At 35.9% G+C, this 22,224-nt stretch overlaps 1 protein-coding gene across 1 annotated transcript in view; it reads right to left on the bottom strand.

Moving 5' to 3' along the window:
• Positions 1-22,224, bottom strand: part of FSTL5 (follistatin like 5) — a 928,941-nt gene that overhangs the window by 310,945 nt on the left and 595,772 nt on the right. The gene's annotated exons all lie outside the window — the stretch shown is intronic.

Below are 22,224 nucleotides of genomic sequence, written 5' to 3'. Positions count from 1 at the left end.
AGCAAAATCACTATTCTCACTGAAATTTCTGTGGAAGTGGAGAGACTATAATTGTCTTTTTTTTCCTTTGTTGCTGTTGATGATTTTTTTTTATGATGGGGGAGTTGACTGTCAAAAGTGGTGGCTTTTAATTTGCAATCAATATTATCAGGTACAGTCAGTGCTGTCTCTTCCCTTCCTTTTCACCACTTGAACTTTTTCTTTCTCTCTGAATCCTGTCTACCTCTTAAGGAGGAAGGTAAATGGTAATCAAATGACTTTTATAGAAAGAGCCTGACTGCCAATGCAGGAGACACAAGAGATGTGGGTTTTATCTCTGGGTCAGGAAGATTCCCTGGAGGAGGAAATGGCAACCCATTCCAGTACCTTGCCTGGAGAATCCCATGGACAGAGAAGCCTTGAGGGCTACAGTCCATGGGGTCACAGAGAGTCAGACAGGACAGAAGTGACTTAGCACACAGAGCGTATTCAACAAACAGTTCTTTGAATGTTTGGTACTATTAAAAATTGTAACATCAAAAATAGCACATATCTTTGTCTCAGAAGGCCAGTATTTAACATATTGTCCCCTACATGCACTTGTTAAGTGCTGTTATATAAGATCTTGTCTTTAAACCTGAAAGTCATAGTTATTTAAGCCCTCATTATTTTGTGTTGTAAAAGAATGGGTTAGGCAATCTTTTGAAATTGAAAAACCCTATCAGAAGAGACTCAATCGAATTTATTCTTTTGTTCATTACATCACTGAATGAAATGAAAGCAATGAGGAACAAGTGTCTTGGCCAGTCATTTGTACTGACAATTTAATGTTCCTTAATGACATTTATCCATATTCACATTTTATTTCAATGTTTACTGAGTAATAAGACCACAGGGAATATGTTCAATTATCTTTTCTCTAATATTCACTCTGTTGTACTTCTCTATAGATATATAATTATATAAAATCTCTAAAAGAAAATATATTTCACTAATTAGACACATGACATTTTCGATATTTGCAGATAGGATATCTTTATGTCTTTTTATTTATATTCCAAACTTAAAGGGAAGACAGAAAACTATAAAAGTAATAACATAATGTAGGGTACCACATAAGAATTATTAATAATTTTCATTAGCATTCCTGAATTTCAGTTTCTTGTTCCTCATAAAATCATGTACAAGATAATGAGACATCTGATTCTGAAAACAGCATGTTAACATTGGCTATTCTGACATTTAATAATAGAGTTGGTACTGAGTCACCTTGAAATACCTTCACTAAAGTTTTGCATCTGGTATTAGGTCTTAGGCCAGTCAAATAGTTGTGCTTTTTGTAGTTATATATTACAATGCTAATTAGATAACATGAATATTTTAAAATAAATGCTGAGATTTGGCATAACATTATGTAGGACATCCTTAATTTTTTGAGAGCTTGCCTAATTAGAATTAAGAATTACTATTCACCCAGGGAATATTAACATGCACAGCAAAAACTTTTATGTTAATTTGGAGATTATGTTTTTAAATGATTTTTAAAATTATTTCAGTAATATGTGCTATTAACTAATATGTATATTAAAAAAACTTTAGACCTTTTTCCCTACAGGTTTCATGCTACACATTTCACCTTTTCCTTAATAATTATATAGAGCTACATGCACAAATATAATTATGTTTACAAGTTATTCTTCAAAATCAAGTAGTGCTTTCCTTAAGAAAATTCAGCTGTAAGATTTATTTTATTTACAAAATTTACATGTTCATCATTAATCATCTTTCTCTTAGTTATTACCAGACTAAGATTTAGTCTCAAAAAATCACAAATGTTAAATATTGTTATTCTTATATTCTAAGGCCTTTCAACATGCTTTCATGGTAAGTAGAAGGTTTATAAAATATGTCACATTCATATATTTCATAGAGAAATAATGCTTATACCTAGAAATACATTCACAACCTGAAACAATAGTTACAAAATTAATTATGTGAGTCAGTTTAAAGAGGTGAGATTGATTGTATCTGAGTGTTTGTGTGTATGTTACTGATCACAGTTGTTAGTTTAGAAATAAGAATTTCAAAGAAAAAATGTTGAAAATTTAATTCTATATCAGTTACAATTAATATACAACTTTGTAGATATACATCAATGATAACATTTTTTTTGCATTCTGTCCACAAATATCTTCTGCTAGTTATGTACAGGCGAGCAACTGCTCTGTGCAGTGCAGCATCTTTCATTTTAGTACTCTATCTCTTTAGCTCCAATGATGCACATTGGAAGGTCTTGTTTAAAATCAGGCATCACATGACAACAAGTCATTTAGTGTCCTGACCAAAGGTAAAAGTACATAGGTTAGATATAATAGATATTACTGAGCTTTTTGAATCACGTCAGTACTTTTTCTTGACCTATGAGCTTGGCCCCTTATTGGAAGCTGTCTGAAGCATTCAAAGAAGAAACCAGAGTCTAGTTGTGGTGTTTCCTTTGATCGCATATTATGAAGACTATTGATGCCATTTCCAGATCAGCTTCTTTTGTTTTCTTACTTGGAAAGGCTAAGAGGCAATAAAATAGTTTTTCTGTGTATCTCTTTTTATACTTTCACAATTTGACTTAGAGGAGTATAGACTGTTTGTTTTCGAAGGAATGAAAAGTTGAATTCTCCTCTAGCAGAACCTGAAGTTGGACAGATAAGAGTAGTTGAATACAACTTTAACCACTTTATTCCAATAACAACTAGTCGATAGGAATAGCAATAAGAACTATGGTAAAAATATTATGTAAATTTCAAGTAGTACAGAAATGGAAGGAAATATTTTGAATATTTGTGAAACACCAGTTTATAAAAGAAGATCATTTTAGTAACGGAAAATTGATTCTGTGTATCATAATTTATCATAAACAGAATTCTGTTCTTCTTAACACCTACATCTTTTCAAGTTCCTAAGGATATACTTATGTTGAATATCTGAATTAATTTAAATATTAGTCTCATAATTTGTTGAGCTGATCATGCTTATAATTTCTACTGTAGGAATGATACCTAGAAGATATTTTATCAGTGATATTTTCAAATAACATGTATTTTCCCTTCTCTCTTCCACTAATAGGAATTATTAATTAAAAGCAGATAATAATGTAAAAAAAAAACACAATAAAAGACATTTAAGAAGTATAGAAGGAATGAATTAATTATTTTCGTAGTAAGAAAACCATAGTCAATGACAAGCTATTTAACTGGGAAATTATTGTGGCATTGTCTATTAAGAAATAAGTGATTTCCAAATAAATGTTAAGTCTGATCTAAGTTAGACATGTCAATATATGCATTAACTTATTATGAAAAAATGTTGAGTTTATGCTAATTGATTATCTATAAGCTATTATATACTTATATCACAATCTGTATTATTAAAAACAAAACAAAATGAATTTAAGAAAAGAATTAGAAACTTCTTCAATAGCAATGTATTAGACAATTTGGACAAACTCTTCCACTAAAGAAATAAAACAGCAACAAATAAATAACCCTGAATTAAACACTGCTGCTGCTGCTAAGTCGCTTCAGTCGTGTCCAACTCTGTGCAACCCCATAGACAGCAGCCCATCAGGCTCCCCCGTCCCTGGGATTCTCCAGGCAAGAACACTGGAGTGGGTTGCCATTTCCTTCTCCAATGCATGAAAGTGGAAAGTGAAAGTGAAGTCGCTCAGCTGTGTCCGACTCTCAGCGACCCCATGGACTGCAGTCTAGCAGGCTCCTCTGTCCATGGGATTCTCCAGGCAAGAGTACTGGAGTGGGGTGCCATTGCCTTCTCCGTGAATTAAACACACATAATACATTTTAAAGAATATATGTGAGAGATAACTTTTTTCTCATTCTTAACTAGGAAAGAAATAAGACATTGAGAAATTTCCCAGCCTATGTCCTGAATGGTGTCACATTGCTTTGGGAATTTTTCTACCATAAGAAGGTGACAGAGCAGCCTAAATGCCTTATGTGGCTTCTCATAGCCAGAGGCATGGAATAGATGGGATACGTAACATCTGCCTCTGTGACAAGAGTTTAAAGTGTCTCACTCTACTAGTGAATGTGTGAATTGCAGACTACTTTTGTCTAGGTGTTTCATAAAACAGTCTTCCTCTTCATATTAAGATAACATCATTCTAGTTTATCTATTATTGTAGAAATTTTAAATAAAATATCCAGTAAACCATGAAGGATCGTATGGCACACACACAAAAAAGACTACAACATTATGAGAATAATTATGAAAATGAACAGCAAGATCAAACCAGTCAATCGTAAAGGAAATCAATCCTAAATATTCATTGGAAGGACTGAGGCTGAAGCTGAAACTCCAGTACTTCAGCCACCTGAAGTGAAGATCTGACTCATTGGAAAGACCCTGATGTTGGGAAAGATTGAGGGAAAGAGGAGAAGGGGATGACCGAGGATGAAATGGTTGGATGGCATCACTGACTCAATGGACATGAGTCAGAGCAAACTCTGGAAGATAGTGAAGAACAGGGAAGCCTGGCATGCTGCTGTTAGTGGGGTCACGAAGAGTCAGACATGACTTAGTAACTGAACAACAAGTTATGAGAATAAGGATAAATAAAATAACAACAGTAACAAACACATCAAGTTTGTAAAATTTAGGTTTATGAAAGCAAAATCAGCTTAGAAATTCTAAAAAATAACTTAAATATATAATCTACAAACATTGTAAGTTGATTAAAGAGCCAAATATAAATTATATAGGTAGAAAATATTGCATTGGTGACAAAGGAATTGAATTCCAGAGAACTGAATTCCTTTTTTCTGAGAGAATTTTGTAAAGACCAAAATAAATGGAAATCTAAAGGTTCAAAGTCTTGTGAATATGGTGGATGAATCAGAACTTCCAGGGGAGCTGTAACAGTTTTTGCCTGGTCAACAAAGAAATATGCAGTCTTGCATTATCCTGATGGAAGATTATGTTTTCTGTTGACTATATTTTTCAGCAAGTGCTGTTTTTAGTTGGTCTAACTGAGAAAAGTACTTGTTGGAACTAATCACTTGATTTTTCAGAAGGAGATTATAATAGAGGACTCTGTTTCAATCCCACCATATACACAGCATCGGTTTATTTGAGTGAAGCTGGCCTTTGGTGTGGTTGTTGGTAGTTAATTTTGCTTGCCCCATGATCACTTCCATTCCACATTATGGTACAGTATCCACTTTTCATCACCCATTACAGTTTGTTTAAAAGACAGGATGTTTTCATTACTTTTAAGTAGAGAATGACCTGCAGAAATATGGACAAGAAGGCTGTTTTGCTGAACATATTTGGAAACTAAACATCAAAATGATAAACATAACCAAGCTGGTACATATTATTTTCAGCACGTGATGTGGATATTTTGAGTATGTTGGCTATTTCCCACATGGTATACTGTTTGTTCTCAATTAATGTCTTTATCTGATCACTATAAACTTCCTCTGACCTACCCAACCATGGAGCATCCTCCAGGGATAAATCTCTAGCATGAAACTTCTGAAGCCACTTTTGACATATCCGATCAGTAACAGCACCTTCTCATACACTGCATAATTTTCCTTTTAGCATTTCAATTGCATTTTTACCTTTCTTGAAATAATAAAGCATAATATGCCGACAATGTTGGATTTATTTCTTTCATCTTCAATATTAAAATGGCTACACAAAAATCTACCAGTTTTGATAAACTTTAAAGTACAGTTACAGACTTTATTTTTTTGGGCTCCAGAATCACTGCAGATGGTGACTGCAGCCATGAAATTAAAAGATGCTTGTTCCTTGGGAGAAAAATTATGACCAAACTAGACAGCATATTAAAAAGCAGAGACATTACTTTGCAGCAAATGTCCATCTAGTCAAAGCTATGGTTTTTCTAGTAGTCATGTATGGATGTGAGAGTTGGATTATAAAGAAAGCTGAGCACCGAAGAAATGATGTTTTTGAACTGTGGTGTTGTAGAAGACTCTTAAGAGTCCCTTGGACTGCAAGGATATCCAGCCAGTCAATTCTAAAGGAAATCAGTCCTGAATATTCATTTAAAGTACTGATACTGAAGCTGAAACTCCAATACTTTGTCCACCTGATGTGAAGAACTGACTCATTAGAAAAGACCCTGATAATGGGAAATATTGAAGGTGGGAGGAGAGGGGACGACAGAAGATGAGATGTTTGGATGGCATCACTGACTCAATGGATGTGAGTTTGAGTAAATTCAGGAGTTAGCTATGGACAGGGAGGCTTGGTGTGCTACAGTCCATGGGGTTGCAAAGAGTCAGACACAACTGAGTGACTGAACTGAACTGAATGTACATTGATATGATAATTGTCACAATACAATCAAACAAAATTGCTTTGAATGAAGTTAAAAAGACAAAGTGCTACTAGAGCCAGCTTATGGAAAAACAAAATGAAGTTTTTGGCCAACCCCAGAAAAAAAAACCTGAAATTAAGACTTAAATTGATGTCATTAAGAAGAGATTATACCCGTAATAAAAAAAATATGTCATAAACTGAGAAAGAGCCTAAAAGAAATATTACAGAATTAAAAGCAGAAAATCAAAATTTGAGATATACACAAAACAGGTTTATGTGAAACCCAGAAGGAAGAAACAAAGGTAATTGGGTAGAAGCAGTATTTGAAGAAATAGTAGCTAAGGGATTTCTCTAAATATCGAGAATCTAATCTGTAGGTTTACGATCATCAAATGTCAAGCAAAGCAAATGTAACACTAGAATAATCCACACATAGACAGTAGTGCAATTGAAGAAAATAAATGACAAGTCTAAAAATTAAGTAGATGAAAAAATACAGATTGACTTTGCAGTAAGGAGAGTTAGGTAACTGATACCATGAGTGCAAATAGGAACAAGAAGCTACTAGGATTATATTTTATAAGTGATGAAACAAAGTAAAATCAATCTTAGAATTTTATACACACACATACAAATTAAAATAAATATGCTTTCAAAAAATAGTAAGAAAATACATGTTTAATAACTTGTCTTAAGGTTAATTCTGAAGGCATTTCTTTAGGCAAAGGAAAATGATTTTAGATGGAAGGTTAAAGACACAAAGAGGAAAAGAGAGAAAAGAAGGTGCTTAAATATGTATACAATTTTAAAACTTTGATAACTCAAAAGTGCATGATAATATAATTATACACATTTATAATAACAATAAATATATTTATAATAATATATAATGGAAATAAAATATCTTCAAAATCTTATGGTAGAGAACTATTCTTAAACAAGGAACAAAAAGTTACCTTTACAGAAATGATTTATATGTTTGATACATTATTGTTTAGATCATTTGCTTTTCAAAAGATACTATTCAGTTCAGTTCAGTTCAGTCACGCCTGACTCTTTGCGACCCCATGGACTGCAGCACTCCAGGCCTCCCTGTCCATCACCAACTCCTGGAGTTGACTCAAACTCATGTCCATTGAGTCGGTGATGCCATCTGACAATCTCATCCTCTGTCATCCCCTTCTCCTTCTGCCTTCAAACATTCTCAGAATCAGGGTCTTTTCTAATGAGTCAGTTCTTTGCATCAGGTGGCCAAGAATTGGCATTTCAGCTTCAGTCCTTCCAATGAATATTCAGGACTGATTTCCTTTAGGATGGATTAGTTGGATCTCTTTGCTGTCCAAGGGATGCTCAAGAGTATTCTCCAACACCATAGTTCAAAAGCATCAATTCTTTGGCGCTCAGCTTTCTTTATAGTCCAACATTCACATCTGGACATGACTACTGGAAAAACCTTAGCCTTGACTAGACGGACCTTTGTTGGCAAAGTAATGTCTCTGCTATTTAATATGCTTTCCAGTTTGGTCATAGGTTTTCTTCCATGGAGCTCCTCTGTCCATGGGATTTTCCAGGCAATAGTACTGGAGTGGATTGCCATTTCCTTCTCCAGGGGATCTTCCTGACACAGGGATTGAACCTGGGTCTCCAACATTGTAGACAGACACTTTACCATCTGAGCCACCAGGGAAGTCCTCCAAGGAGCAAGTGTCTTTTAATTTCCTGACTCCAGTCACCATCTACAGTGAGTTTGGAGCCCAAGAAAATAAAGTCTGTCTGTCACTTTTTTCACTGTTTCCCCAACTATTTGCCATAAAATGATGAGACCAGATGCCATGATCTTAGTTTTCTGAATGTTGAGTTTTAAGCCAACTTTTTCACTCTCCTCTTTCACTTTCATCAAGAGGCTCTTTAGTTCTTCTTCTCTTTCTGACATAAGGAGAGTGTCATCTGCATATCTGAGGTTATTGATATTTCTCCTGGCAATCTTGATTCTAGCTTGTACTTCATCCAGCCCAGCATTTCTCATGATGTGCTCTGCATATAAGTTAAATAAGCAGGGTGACCATATATAGCCTTAACATACTCCTTTCCCTATTTGGAACCAGTCTGTTGTTCCATGTCCAATTCTAACTGTTGCTTCCTGACCCTCACACAGGTTTCTAAAGACACTATTAATGGACCAAAAATGCAAGCCACAAAGCAGGAAAAGATACTTTCCATGTACAAAGCTAGCAAAGTTATTATACGTAGGATTAATAGATTCTGAAAATTGATAAGAAAAAGCTCCAAAGAACTACCTACAAGAGACTCAAAGAAAAGCTTTATGAATGAGTTAATCCATGGCTAAGAAAAATCTTAAAAAGTGTTCAAAATATACAAATAATCAGTGAGATACAAATTTAAGCCAAATCTTTCAGATTGGTATGGATCACTAAGTCTAATGTCAAGAAGAATTTGAAGAAACATGAATTGTTACGTAACTTGAAGAATAATTTCACATAAAACTTTCTTTCTGCATTGGTAGATGAAGCTCAGCTAGAGAAACTTTCCCTGCCAGCTCATGTTTCCAAGGACTCAGCTATCTATATGCCTTGTGGAAGCCTATAGTATGACACAAAGACGGCAGAATATTCAAGTGTTATAAAGACAATGCAGAGGAAGCAATAGATATGTACTCAAGGTATCTTTAATATACTGAACAGAGGAAAAAAGTGGAGAGGTCTGAATGTGGAAAAATGAATCTGATAAGGAATAGGAAAAAGAAATCCCAAGTTTATCCTCAGGAAAAGAAGCCACTAGTGAAGAAACTTCTGAGACTTTAGTGAGAATAGAATTATTTCCTCCATAAGTTCTGAAAGAAAGAAGAAGGACTTATAATCACAAACATAAATAAAAGTATTTTGTAGTTAAAGCCAAAGGTCATTTTTTTCTGTGTCATTGGTGGGATTTAAAAGCTATGGGAAAATATTTTTAAAAAGACTTTTCCATAAAAGATTTTTCTATAAAACAATGAAGCAAAAATGTTTGTGTTCAAAAGTAGAATTTCATTCTTATTCACTTTATAACTAGTCATAAGGAAAATATATTATTATAGACAGGACTGTATTTTGACAATACTTCAGGCAGTTTTACATGTTCACAATAGGCAGTCTCATTTTCCTTTTTATTTATTCATGATTTTGATATTCCTTTTGTGGTCTTACAAATATAATACAATTACCATTCAACTTCTCTGTTCCATTTTATTTAATTTCTTTCTTTCAAATAAATTATATATAGTTGAATTTTAAACTGAAGAATAAGACCATTCATTCAATGATATTTATGACACTAATGGCTTGAAAAATAATTCTTTATGAAGAATAGTCTTTGATTGAAACCTGATGTAACAAAAATTGTATCCAACAGAGAATTTGGTTAGACACCCAAAGTAGTCAAGTTAATTTCAACTTTATGGTTTGGAAAAATTGGAGTGCATACAACTGGATAATTTTATCATGATAAGTATATAGTCTGGGATAACAGAGTACTGATATTTCAAGGTATATCTACCAAGTCTAGTGTTTCCCAACAAGAAAGTCATTTCTTGTAAGACTAAAATAAAAGGAAATAATTGTCAACAAGGCTTCCCTGATAGCTTAGTTGGTAAAAAAATCTTCCTGCAATGCAGGAGACCTGGGTTCAATTTCTAGGTCAGGAAGATGTGCTGAAGAAGGGATAGGCTACGCACTCCTGTATTCTTGGGTTTCCCTTGTGGCTCAGCTGGAAAGGCTACCCGCTCCAGTATTCTGGCCCAGAGAACTCCATGGACTGCATAGCCCATGGAGTTGCAAAGAGGTGGACACAACTGAGCGACTTTCACTCACTCATTACCTAACTTTTGCCAAGACATTGTTCTAAGTAGTTGATTTATTTAATCTTCATATCTATGAGTAGATATTTAGTGATCCTAACATTTTTTTCTAATTGAAAGTGAAGTTGCTCAGTCTTGTCTGACTCTTTGCAACCCCATGGACTGTAGCCTACCAGGTTCCTCCATCCATGGGCTTTTCCGGGCAAGAACACTGAAGTGGTTGCCATTTCTTTCTCCAGGAGATCTTCCCAACCCAGGGATTGAACTCAGGTCTTCCACATTGTAGGCAGACGCTTTACCATCTGAGCCACCAGGCAAGTCAGGAAGAATTAAATAATTGAAGTTTCACCAGACATCTTGCGATCAGACAGGAACTTTTCCAAATGCAATAAGGACACAAAAAGAGGAGTTTAGTTTCATAACACAATTGGTAGAAGAAAAAAAACACCCTATCTTTGGATATTCTGTAAAGCTGTTGTCTTAAAAAGATACATACTGACAAAGGAGCCTTCATAGCACGGGGAATGAAGGCATGAACTATATTACCAGCAAGATTCAGATCTGAGACGTGGCTTGTTGGTTTACCTGGTTTGATTTCAAATGCACACTATAGAGAAGATTCTTCACAAGTGATTTAAACTCTCTCTTTTTTTTTTTTCATTTTTATGAAAAGACGGTACCTAACTCTTAGAAATATTGTGAAGATAAGATATGATGCTTTAAAATACTTACGACTACACCTGCAGAAGGCAATGGCACTCCACTCCAGTACTCTTGCCTGGAAAATCCCATGGACGGAGGAGCCTGGTAGGCTGCAGTCCATGGGGTCGTGAAGAGTCAGACATGACTGAGTGACTTCATTTTCACTTTTCACTTTCATGCATTGGAGAAGGAAATGGCAGCCCACTCCATTGTTCTTGCCTGGAGATTCCCAGGGATGGGGGAGCCTGGTGGGCTGCTGTCTATGGGGTCGCACAGAGTCGGACATGACTGAAGCAACTTAGCAGCAGCAGCAGCATGACTACACCTGACCTTTAGTAAATTCTCCATAAGCTGCAGATGTTATTACTAGTGAATTGCTATTGAAGTGCCTGTATGTTAAGATAGGCACCATTTCACCCAGTTTATAAATATACATTATGATTACTTTGAGAAAGGTATTGCTTATATAAAATCACATGGGTTTGGTTTTCGTAGATATTATTCAAGCATGAGAGTAAAAAATATGTCTCATGACCCATCAGGCTTTACATTCACCTACAAACTAAGTGCCCTTGTGGTTGAACTTAAATATATGTATGTTAAAAAAAAGAGGCTATGACTTTGGAAAGCAGTATGAAGATTCCTTAAAAAAACAAAAAAATGCAGTTGTCATATGACTGCAATCCCACCCTTGGGCATATATCTGGAGAAAAAAATATGGTCAAAAGGATACATGTATCCCAATGTTTGTTGCAGCATTGTTTATGATAGCCAAGACAAGGAAACAGACTAAACCCCCACTGACATATGAATAGAAAAAGATGTTGTACATACATATAATGGACTACTCAGCCATTAAAAAGAATGAAATGATGCCATTTGCGGCACATGGATGGGCCTAGAGATAGTCATACTGAGTGAAATCAGACAGAGAAAGACAAATATCATATGATATCACTTACATGTGAAATCTAAAAAAGTTGATACAAATGAACTTATTTGCAAAACATAGACTCACAGGCTTATAGAATGAATTTATTGTTACCAGGAGTTTGAGATTTACATGTTGTCTCACTGATACTGCTCACAGCGTCAATTGTCTTGCTGTTCACCCTGTCCACACTGTTCACTGAGCCCAGGGTAGGCAAGGTGCAAGCTAAGAGATTGTAAAGAGACTCTAGGAGCCATAGTAACTGTGGACATGTTTATTCTCTCCTGGCTGATGCAACAGCTGTAGCAGCAGCCATAGCATAACCTAACACAACACAATCTTTCCCCTAGCTGACAGAGAAGCCATAACAGTATTCTCTCTTGGTTGATGAAGCAGCCGTAGCAGTTGACATGCTACAATCTCTCCTCATGGCTGACCCAATGGACACAGCCATGATGAAGCAGTAACGCTGCCACTTGTTAGGTGGAGCTTATATTTCCCTGTAGCACAAAGTAGCTTGTGACCAAGCAAGTACTGCTTGGTGTGCATGCACGGTGCTATAAGTGATCTCAGCTGTTACACAATCATTTACAAAAAGTGGGGCAAGAGAGCCTGATAATGCCATCTTGGCTAATATGCTCTTTCCCCACACAGGTACACATTGTTATATTTAAAATGGATTGCCAACAAAGGCCTACAATATGGCACATGGAACTCTGCTCAATGTTATATAATGACCTAAATGGGAAAATTGGAGAAGACGATGGCAACCCACTCCAGTACTCTTGCCTGGAAAATCCCATGGACGGAGGAGACTGGTAGGCTGCAGTCCATGGGGTCGTAAAGAGTCGGACACAACTGAGCGACTTCACTTTCACTTTTCACTTTCATGCATTGGAAAGGAAATGGCAACCCACTCCAGCGTTCTTGCCTGGAGAATCCCAGGGACGGGGGAGCGTGGTGGGCTGCTGTCTATGGGGTCGCACAGAGTTGGACATGACTGAAGCGACTTAGCAGCAGCAGCAGCAAATGGGAAAATAATTTAAAAAATAATACACACATGTACACAGCTTCCCAGGTGGTGGTGGTGCTGCTGCTGCTGCTAAGTTGTTTCAGTCGTGTCCAACTCTGTGAGATCCCATAGACGGCAGCCCACAGGGCTCCCCTGTCCCTGGGATTCTCCAGGCAAGAACACTGGAGTGGGTTGCCATTTCCTTCTCCAATGCATGAAAGTGAAAAGTGAAAATGAAGTCGCTCAGTCGTGTCTGACTCTTAGCGACCTCATGGACTGCAGCTTACCAAGCTCCTCCGTTGATGGGATTTTCCAGGCAAGAGTACTGGAGTGGGTTGCCATTGGTGCTAATGGTAAAGAACTTGCCTACCAATACAGGAGACATAAGAGACGTGGGTTTGATCCTTGGGTTGGGAAGGAATGGCAAACCACTCCAGTATTCTTGCCTGGAAAACGGGCAGAGCAGCCTGGCAGTCTACAGTCCATGTGGTTGTAAGGAGTCAGACACGAATTAAGTGACTTAGCAGGCATACATGCACATGTATAACTGAATCACATTGTTGTACAACTGAAACTACAACAACATTGTTAACTACTCCAAGATAAAAGAAAAAGTTTAAAAAAAGGCTTGGAACATAATGATAATCATTTTTCTATTTCTAAAAACTTGTGAAAAATATCAATGAAATGTTGAAGTAATCAAGTATCTTTTTCCTTGTACAATTTATTGGTATAAACATCATACATGATTTGAGAAAATGTTATGATCTAAAGGCCTAAATGCATAAAATACTGAATCATCTTGCTAGCTATAGTAATTTATATAAAGTATATGATAATTTATAGATGGAATTCAGTGTAGTAATCTGGGATGAGAAATTGCATAGAAGTACTTCTTGTACAATCCTACATGAGGAGTTTGCTGTGAACACTCATCCGTCAGTCAAGGTAAAGCAATCACCTAATCAATACCCATTTCCTGTATGTTAACTGTGTGCTCAGTGGCCTGTTAAAAGCTAGTCCAGATATAAGGAAAGAAAGTTAACCTGTGTTCATCCCTTCAGTTTATCTCTAGGAAACCCTAGGATGTTAATGCAAGAGTCAATCAAACAACACATTATTTGCTCTGTCTTTAATAAATTGAAAAAAATTCACCATTTTTAAAGATACAGTCAGGCATACAGAGCTAAATGAATGAACTATTCATTCCACACAGTGAAAGAGAACTTGAACATTTCCCACTGAAAAAAGACTTTAGTATTGTTTGCCTAATTAAAACAATTCAGGTGAGAGAGATTGCTGTTAGTCATAATGCACTGCTATTATTGATAAAACTGAAAATGGGATCCAGAGCATTTGCCTTCACTATGAAATTTTACTGAGTTACAGTCTCTCTAAGATGTTAGAGCAAATGGATGTGAAGAATGGGGAACTGAACACTAGCTGCGCATTTTGGCAGCTCTTCAACAGCATCAGAAGACTGGGCTTTCAGCTATGCAAATCCAGAAACAAATTTAAACAATTCATCCAGAATTAATTAGGCCATCGGGGATTGACTGAGCTAATCAAAACCACAGGATACTTTTGTTTATCCTGAAATACCAATTTATTCATTTACAATTGGGAAAGCATCAGGTTTAGTAAGTAGTGTCAGCTGTGAGCCTGGGAATCTCCCTTGAAATGCACAGGTCAAAAGCGTCTCAAGATTGATGAATAGAAAATTACAAAAAAGGGAGCTGGCTATTCTCAATCCAGTCAAGCACTAATCAGCTAATGAATTGCCCTTTTCAATTCCAAAGACATTTATGTCTAGAGACCCTTTCTTTTTCTTGTCACTTTCGTGTTTATTGGCAAATTCTTAGTTCTTGTCCTTTTTTTTTTTTTAACACCATGGCTATCACCATGTGTTTGCAACTAGAGCATTAACTCAGATAGGCTATGAAAGAATTTATTATTAGAGCCATCTTCATATCAGCAAATGTTCCCATTATTTGTGGGCTTAGCAACTACACACATAGACCAAATCTGACCCACCACCTGCTTTTATAAAGTTGCATTAGATCACAATCATATCCATTCATTACTGTCTATGCTATTATTGTCTACGGCTGATTTTAGCTATATAGGCAGAGTTGAGCAGTTGCTATCGAAAACTTATGGTATGCAAAGTCTAAAATATTTACACTGCCCCTTCATAGGAAGTTACCTAGTAAACAGAAACACTGCTTTGCTAGTTTACTTTCCTTCAACATGCTTTAGTTATTTAAGTGTCATCCCTTGGATTCTGCTCATTCTCTAGGTCAGACCAATAATGAGAACTAAAATATTGCCTGTCATATCAGTAAACAAAGAATGTTGCAGCCATTACAAAGAATGTAATGAAGCCATTACATCCGGGCTGCCCTGACAGTAAAGCCCTGAGAAAGCTCAAAATGGAGACAAACAGGCTACCCACTGCCAAGACCACCTAGCAGTGAGCCACTGTAGCCATCACCAAGGGTGCACCTGAGGAAACGCAGGATGAAAACACAGAATACTGGCCCCAGAGAGCTGAGGTGCATATCAAAGGAATGATTTCAATGAGCCCAGACTCTTGTATCTTCCCATACAGAGAAAAGCACTGAATACCTTAAATTGATTTATCTGGTTTTCTTTTATTCAGTCAGTTCAGTTGAGTTCAATTGCTCAGTCATTTCTGACACTTTGTGACCCCATGGACTGTAGCACACCAGGCCTCCCCGTCCATCACCAACTCCCAGAGTTTACTCAAACTCATGTCCATTGAGTCAGTGATGGCATCCAACCATCTCATCTTCTGTCGTCAACTTCTCTTCCTGCTTTCGATCTTTCGCAGCATCAGGGTCTTTTCTAATGAGTAAGTTCTTCAAATCATTGGAGTTTTACCTTCAGCATCAGTCCTTCCAATGAATATTCAGGACTGATTTCCTTTAGGATGGACTGGTTGGATCTCCTTGCAGTCCAAGGGACCCTACAGTCTTCTCCAACACCACAGTTTAAAAACGTCAATTCTTTGGTGCTCAGCTTTCTTTATAATCCAACTCTCACATCCATACACAACTACTGGAAAAACCATAGCTTTGACTAGATGGACCTTTGTTGGCAAAGTAATGTCTCTGTTTTTTAATACGCTGTCTAGGTTGGTCATAACTTTTCTTCCAAGGAGCAAGCGTATTTTAATTTCATGGCTGCAGTCACCATCTGCAGTGGTTCTTAGCCCAAGAAAATAAAGTCTGTCAACTGTTTCCCCATCTATTTGCTGTGAAGTGATTGGACCAGATGCCATGATCTTCATTTTCTGAATGTTGAGCTTTAAGCCGACTTTTTCACTCTGCTCTTTCACTTTTATCAAGAAGCTCTTTAGTTCTTCTTCACTTTCTGTCCTAAGGGTGGTGTTATCTGCATATCGAGGTTATTAATATTTCTCCCGGCAATCTTGATCGGGAGCGTATGCTTCATCCAGGCCAGCGTTTCTCATGATGTACTCTGCATATAAGTTAGATAAGCAGGGTGACAATATACAGCCTTGATGTCCTCCTTTCCCTATTTGGAGCCAGTCTGTTGTTCCATGTCCAGTTCTAACTGTTGCTTCCTAACCTGCATACAGATTTCTCAAGAGGCAGGCCAGGTGGTCTGGTAGTCCCATTTCTTTAAGAATTTTCCAGAGTTTGTTGTGGTCCATACAGTCAAAGGCTTTGGCATAGTCAATAAAGCAGAGTAGATTTTTTTCTGGAACTGTCTTGCTTTTTTGACTATTTTTCTTTTATTTTTATTCTTTTATTTAATTTTTATTCTTTATAAATAGTAATCTTTTGTAAGTCCTGAGCATTACAAGGGAGACTACCTGTTTTTTATTGCAAATGCTTCTATATATCCTGGCTCCTTCCTCTTGCCTTTTTGGAGCAGTCTTTCAGCATTTTTTGAGATGGTATCTCCTGGGCTTGAAGTCTTAAAATGTCCACTGAATAAAGCATAACCCTCAACTTCTAGGTTGTGAATTTTTTAGTTCAATCGACACTAAGCATAAACTAATTACACAAAGGATATGTGAAAATTCTGCCCATTTATGCATAGGTGAGTTTGTAAACCTCTAATCTCTGAGTCCTCTGTAAATAACAAAAGAATAAATTTTTATTAAAACTACAACAGTTGTGACTTTGAGAATTCAGTGCAAAATGTAAATGTTAGTTAAATTTGTCTTATCCAAATGCAATTTCTTAGTCCCTGATGGTGGCATCCTACTGGGTCTATATTCTCCAAGTTTATCATGTAGAACAGTGATCATTTCTCCCCTAATCTTCCAAACAAAATACTAATTCTCTGGGCACAATTCTCAGCCAGAAATGCCATCTGATTTTGGCATGTAAGTCATTCACAGTACTAGTCTGTGAACAAGCTTGATTACCAAGAGAATATTTACATTTTAATAGGAAATGTTTTAATTCCAATGTGTCTTTAACCAAAAAGATGCTTAATAGAAATGCTTTAAGAAGGAATCAACTCTGCTACCACTTTCTTTCTAAGAAATCAGAGGAACCTAGATCTGTCGAGGCCTGCCTTCAAGCTTTTCTCAGTTTGACTAAACCATTAAACAACAACAACAACAAAAAACCTATCTGGATTATAAGCCTCTGATGTCCCTGTCTTAGAAAAATTGTAATTGTAAATGCTTTCTCTGCCCCTTTGAGATGTAACCTTCTCCAAGCTTGTTGTGGGTTTTATAACCTATGAGTGTCTTTCTCAAGGTCCTAGGAGGTTCCCTTTGATGCTAGGAGGTTCCCTTTGATAATCAAGGAAGATAGTACCCTGATTTCAGTATCTGTGAGAAGGTAACAGTTTAAATCCAATATGTGCCAATTAGTAGACACACATGTCCGAATGTAGTTCAGTGGAGTTGAGTTCAATCTCTCCTGCTCTTGTCACAGTCTTCGTAAAGTCTTCTTTGTCTTTGTAACTCGTCTGGTGTAGTTTTTCATTAACAATCAAAAATCAGATTCCTTCATCTAAAAAATTGCTAATATTTTCTCACTTTTGCTCTGTCTCATTCATGTTTGAATTTACAAAATATTAATGAAAGGATGGGTAACATTTATTTATGATCTATTGATATAATTCTAGAGAGGACTAGGACTGAAAAAAAAAAAAAAAAGATTTTCTTGGTTTATTTGTACCTCTCCCAAAATAAAAACTCATAAATTTAAAAATCTTTGTAAACCTATGATTGTTGCCATACAATAATAGTTCCTTATCACTTGCAAAGCTTGGAATGGCTTTTCTCTGTATATGAATGTAGTTTTAATTACTTTAAATATGTATGTCTCAGGATTTTCTAGCCATAATTTAAAATAATATTACTACCTTGAAATGACAAATCCCATGTAAATGCAGTACAAGTGGAAGCTCTTTGGTAAATTAAATACCTAAGAACTCACATCTAGGGTCATTTATCTTCATCATCAAAACAAAGAAGTGATGTGACCAATTTTACAATGAACTAGATAACTGTGTGTGAATGCTCTATATATTGATTGCTAAAATTAGTGTGCTAGATTTAAATTATACAATTTGAAAATGCATTTATACAAATTAGAACTTGTATGACTTAAATTGAAATTCTAAATGTGTAGATCTCAGAACTGCCAAAGCACACTTGATTATTTGAGAAAAGAAGTATTGTGCAATAAATATCAGAATCTACATTTTGAAGCTTTTTTCATGCAAAAACCTCAGTTTTTTTGTGTCAATTCAACAATGTTTCTTAATTTTGTGAAGACTTAACTGGCTACTATATCTTTATCCTGCTCATCTGAAAAATTTTTTTTAAATAGTACTGACTAGAAATATTAAATACAATTATTTTTGAAAGAAACTTTGAAGCAAACCTGAAAGGGTTTTTAGTGACCCTTAAATAATAACAGTCTAAACTATAGCATTGTATGAAATACAAGTAAAACAGGTATTTCCTGGTTAAGTAAATAAAAAAGGGAATCAAACCCATATACTGATAAATTCCAGCATCTGAAATATCCCTATTTTTATATTTAGTTTGAACTTTGTATTATTAATTTTATGTTGTTAAGTGTTATTATTCTGGAATAAAATAAATACTTTTTATCAGATGACATTTGTTTATATGTCTAAATTATTATTTTGAGAATATATTTTTATGCTTGTTTTAAATTCATGAAGAAATGATTTATAACCAGTTTTGCTTATATATTAACAGGTGGGAAAAAATAGAAATGAAGAAAATAAAAAGAAAAGAGTTGGTATGGTTGATTCAATGGAAGAAATGTACAGAATAAATGACACCAAACAAAAGATACTAACACCAGACAATAATACTATACACACAATTACAGCATGGGCTTCCCTGGTTGTTGAGATGGTAAAGAATTTACCTGCAATGCAGGAGACCCAGGTTTGAGTCCTGGGTTGGGAAGATTCTCTGGAGAGGTGTATAGCCACCCACTCCAATATTCTTGCTTGGAAAATTCTATGGACAGAGGAGCCTGGTGGGCTATAGTCCATGGGTTTTCAAAGAGTTGGACACTGCTAAATGAATAACACTTTCACTTTCAACCCTGCTGAACATAGGTGTGAAAGCCCTCAAAAAATATAGAGAATCTGATACCAAAATACATTAAAAGGAAGGATCAGACACCATGATCAAGAGAGATTTATCCCAAAGATTCAAGAACGGTTCAACAGTCAATTCAAGAGTGGTTTAACAGTGTTATTAACAAACTATTAAGTAAAATAACAAAATAAAGAGTAAAAATCATATAATCACCTCAGTAGATACAGGAAAAGTGTTTGACAAAAATTCAAACTTACTCTCAACAAAGTGAGAACATACTTTCTCAACAAAGTATGTGTCGAGGGCACATACCTCGACATAATAAAGATCATATATGAAAAGCCTACATCATACTCCATGGTAAAAAGCTGAAAGATTTTCCTTAAAGATCAGGAACAAGACAAGGATGTCCACTATTGCCTCTTTCATTCAACATGGTTGTGGAAGTCCTAGGCAGAGCAGTTAGGAAAGAAAATAAACATAAGAAAAGACTCTGATGCTGGGAGGGATTGGGGGCAGGAGGAAAAGGGGACGACAGAGGATGATATGGCTGGATGGCATCACCGACTGGATGGATGTGAGTCTGAGTGAACTCCGGGAGTTGGTGATGGACAGGGAGGCCTGGCGTGCTGCGATTCATGGGGTCGTAGAGTCAGACACAACTGAGTGACTGAACTGAACTGAACTGAATACAATTTAGAAATAAGTAAGAAAAACTGTCACTATTTGTATATGACATAATATTACATGTGGGCTTCCCTGGTAGTTTAGCTGATAAAAAATCCACCTGCAATATAGGAAACCTGGGTTCAATTCCTGGGTTGGGAAGATCTACTGGAGAAGGGAAAGACTACACACTTCAGTATTCTTGGGTTTCTCTGCTGGCTCAGTTGGTAAAGAATTCACCCGCAATATGGGAGACCTTGGTTCAATCCCGAGGCTGGGAAGATCCCCTAGAGAAGGGAACCCACTCCAGTATTCTGGCCTGCAGAATTCTATGGACTGTATAGTCCATGGAGTTGCAAAGAGTCAGGCATGACTGAGCTACTTTCACTTTTCACTAATATTACATGGACAAAATGCTGATAACGCCACTAAAAAATTGTTAGAACTAATAAACAATTTCAGTAAAGTTGCAGAATAAAAAATCGATATGCAGAAATGTGTTGCATTTCTGTGCACTTATAATAAGCTAGCAGAAATTAAGAAAATCTGAATTACAACTGAATCCAAAAGAACACAAAACCGGACTGTAATTAACCAAAGAAATGAAAGACCGGCACACTGAAAATTATTACATTAATGAAATATATTTAAGAAGACACAAATAAGTGGGAAGCTATTCCATGCTCATGGATTGGAAGAAATAATATTTATAAAACATTCATACTGCCTAAAGAAATCTACAGATTCACTATTAAGACACCAAAGGAGTTTTTTCCAGAAACAGAAAAAAAAGCAATCTTAAAATTTGTATATAACCACAAAGACTCCAAATAGCTAATCTTCAGGAAGAAGAACAAATCTAGAGACATCTCACTCCCTGATTTGAAACTATACTACAAAGCTATAGTAACCAAGATAATATAGCATTGATATAAAAACAGACATATAACTCAATCATACAGAAGAGAGAGCTCAGAAATAAACCTTTGGCTTTATTTCAATTAATTCAACAGAAGAACCAAGAATATGTGATGGATAAAATGCATTCCCTTCAATAAACTGTGTCAGAAAATTGGATAGTCAGATGCAAAAGAATCAATTTAGATCACTACCTCCCACCATAAGGAAAAATTAGCTCTAAATGGATTAAATACTTGAATGTGAGACTTGAGACCATAAAAATACCTAGAAGAAAACATAGGTAATTACCTTCTCCTTGACATAGGTATTTGCAATGATTTTTTAAATCTGACACCAAGAGCAAAAGTAAAAATATGGGTCTGTATGAAGCTAAAAAGCCTCTGGACAACAAAAGAAGTCAGCAACAAAGTGAAAGGTATATACCAAATGGTCAAAATACCCATAAATCATACATCTGATAAGGGGTTTGATTTCAGATATATGATTTCATATATATATGAATATATATAAAATTATATATATGTATATAAATATAATATTTATATTTAAATAAAAATATAAAATTACTCATACAACTCAATAGCAAAAGAGATGATTTTTTAAAAATGGTCATAAAATCTAAATAGACATTTTTCTGAAGAATACTTATTGATGGTCAACAGGTACATGGAAAGGTGCTCTTTATCATTAAGCATCAGAGAGATTCAAGCAAAAGCACAATGAGATACAAGTGCATACCTGTTGGAATGGTTATTGTAAAAAAAGGGCATATGTAGGTTTATATGTATATTTATATGTGTAAACAAATGGTATATATACATGTGCTTGGCTGTACTTAGTCGCTCAGCTCACTCATGTTAGACTCTTTGCGACCCTATGGACTGTAGCCTGCCAGGCTCCTCTCTCTATGGGGATTCTCCAGGTAAGAATACTGTAGTGGGTTGTCATGCCCTCCTCCAGGGAATCTTCCCAACCCAGGGATTGAACATAGGTCTTCTGCATTGCAGGCAGATTCTTTATCATCTAAGCTACCAGGGAAGCCCAAGAATACTGGAGTGGGTAGTTAATCTCTTCTCCAGGGGATTTTCCCAATCCAGGAATTGAATTGGGGTCTCCTACATTACAGGTGCATTGTTTTTACCAGCTGAGCTTCTAGGGAAGCCTGAATATGTTTAAATATATATGTATATATAAACATA

This window comes from Bos javanicus, chromosome 17, assembly GCF_032452875.1.
Source record: "Bos javanicus breed banteng chromosome 17, ARS-OSU_banteng_1.0, whole genome shotgun sequence".
In the NCBI taxonomy this organism is placed as follows: domain Eukaryota; kingdom Metazoa; phylum Chordata; class Mammalia; order Artiodactyla; family Bovidae; genus Bos; species Bos javanicus.
This window is presented reverse-complemented; position numbering and strand designations above follow the sequence as displayed.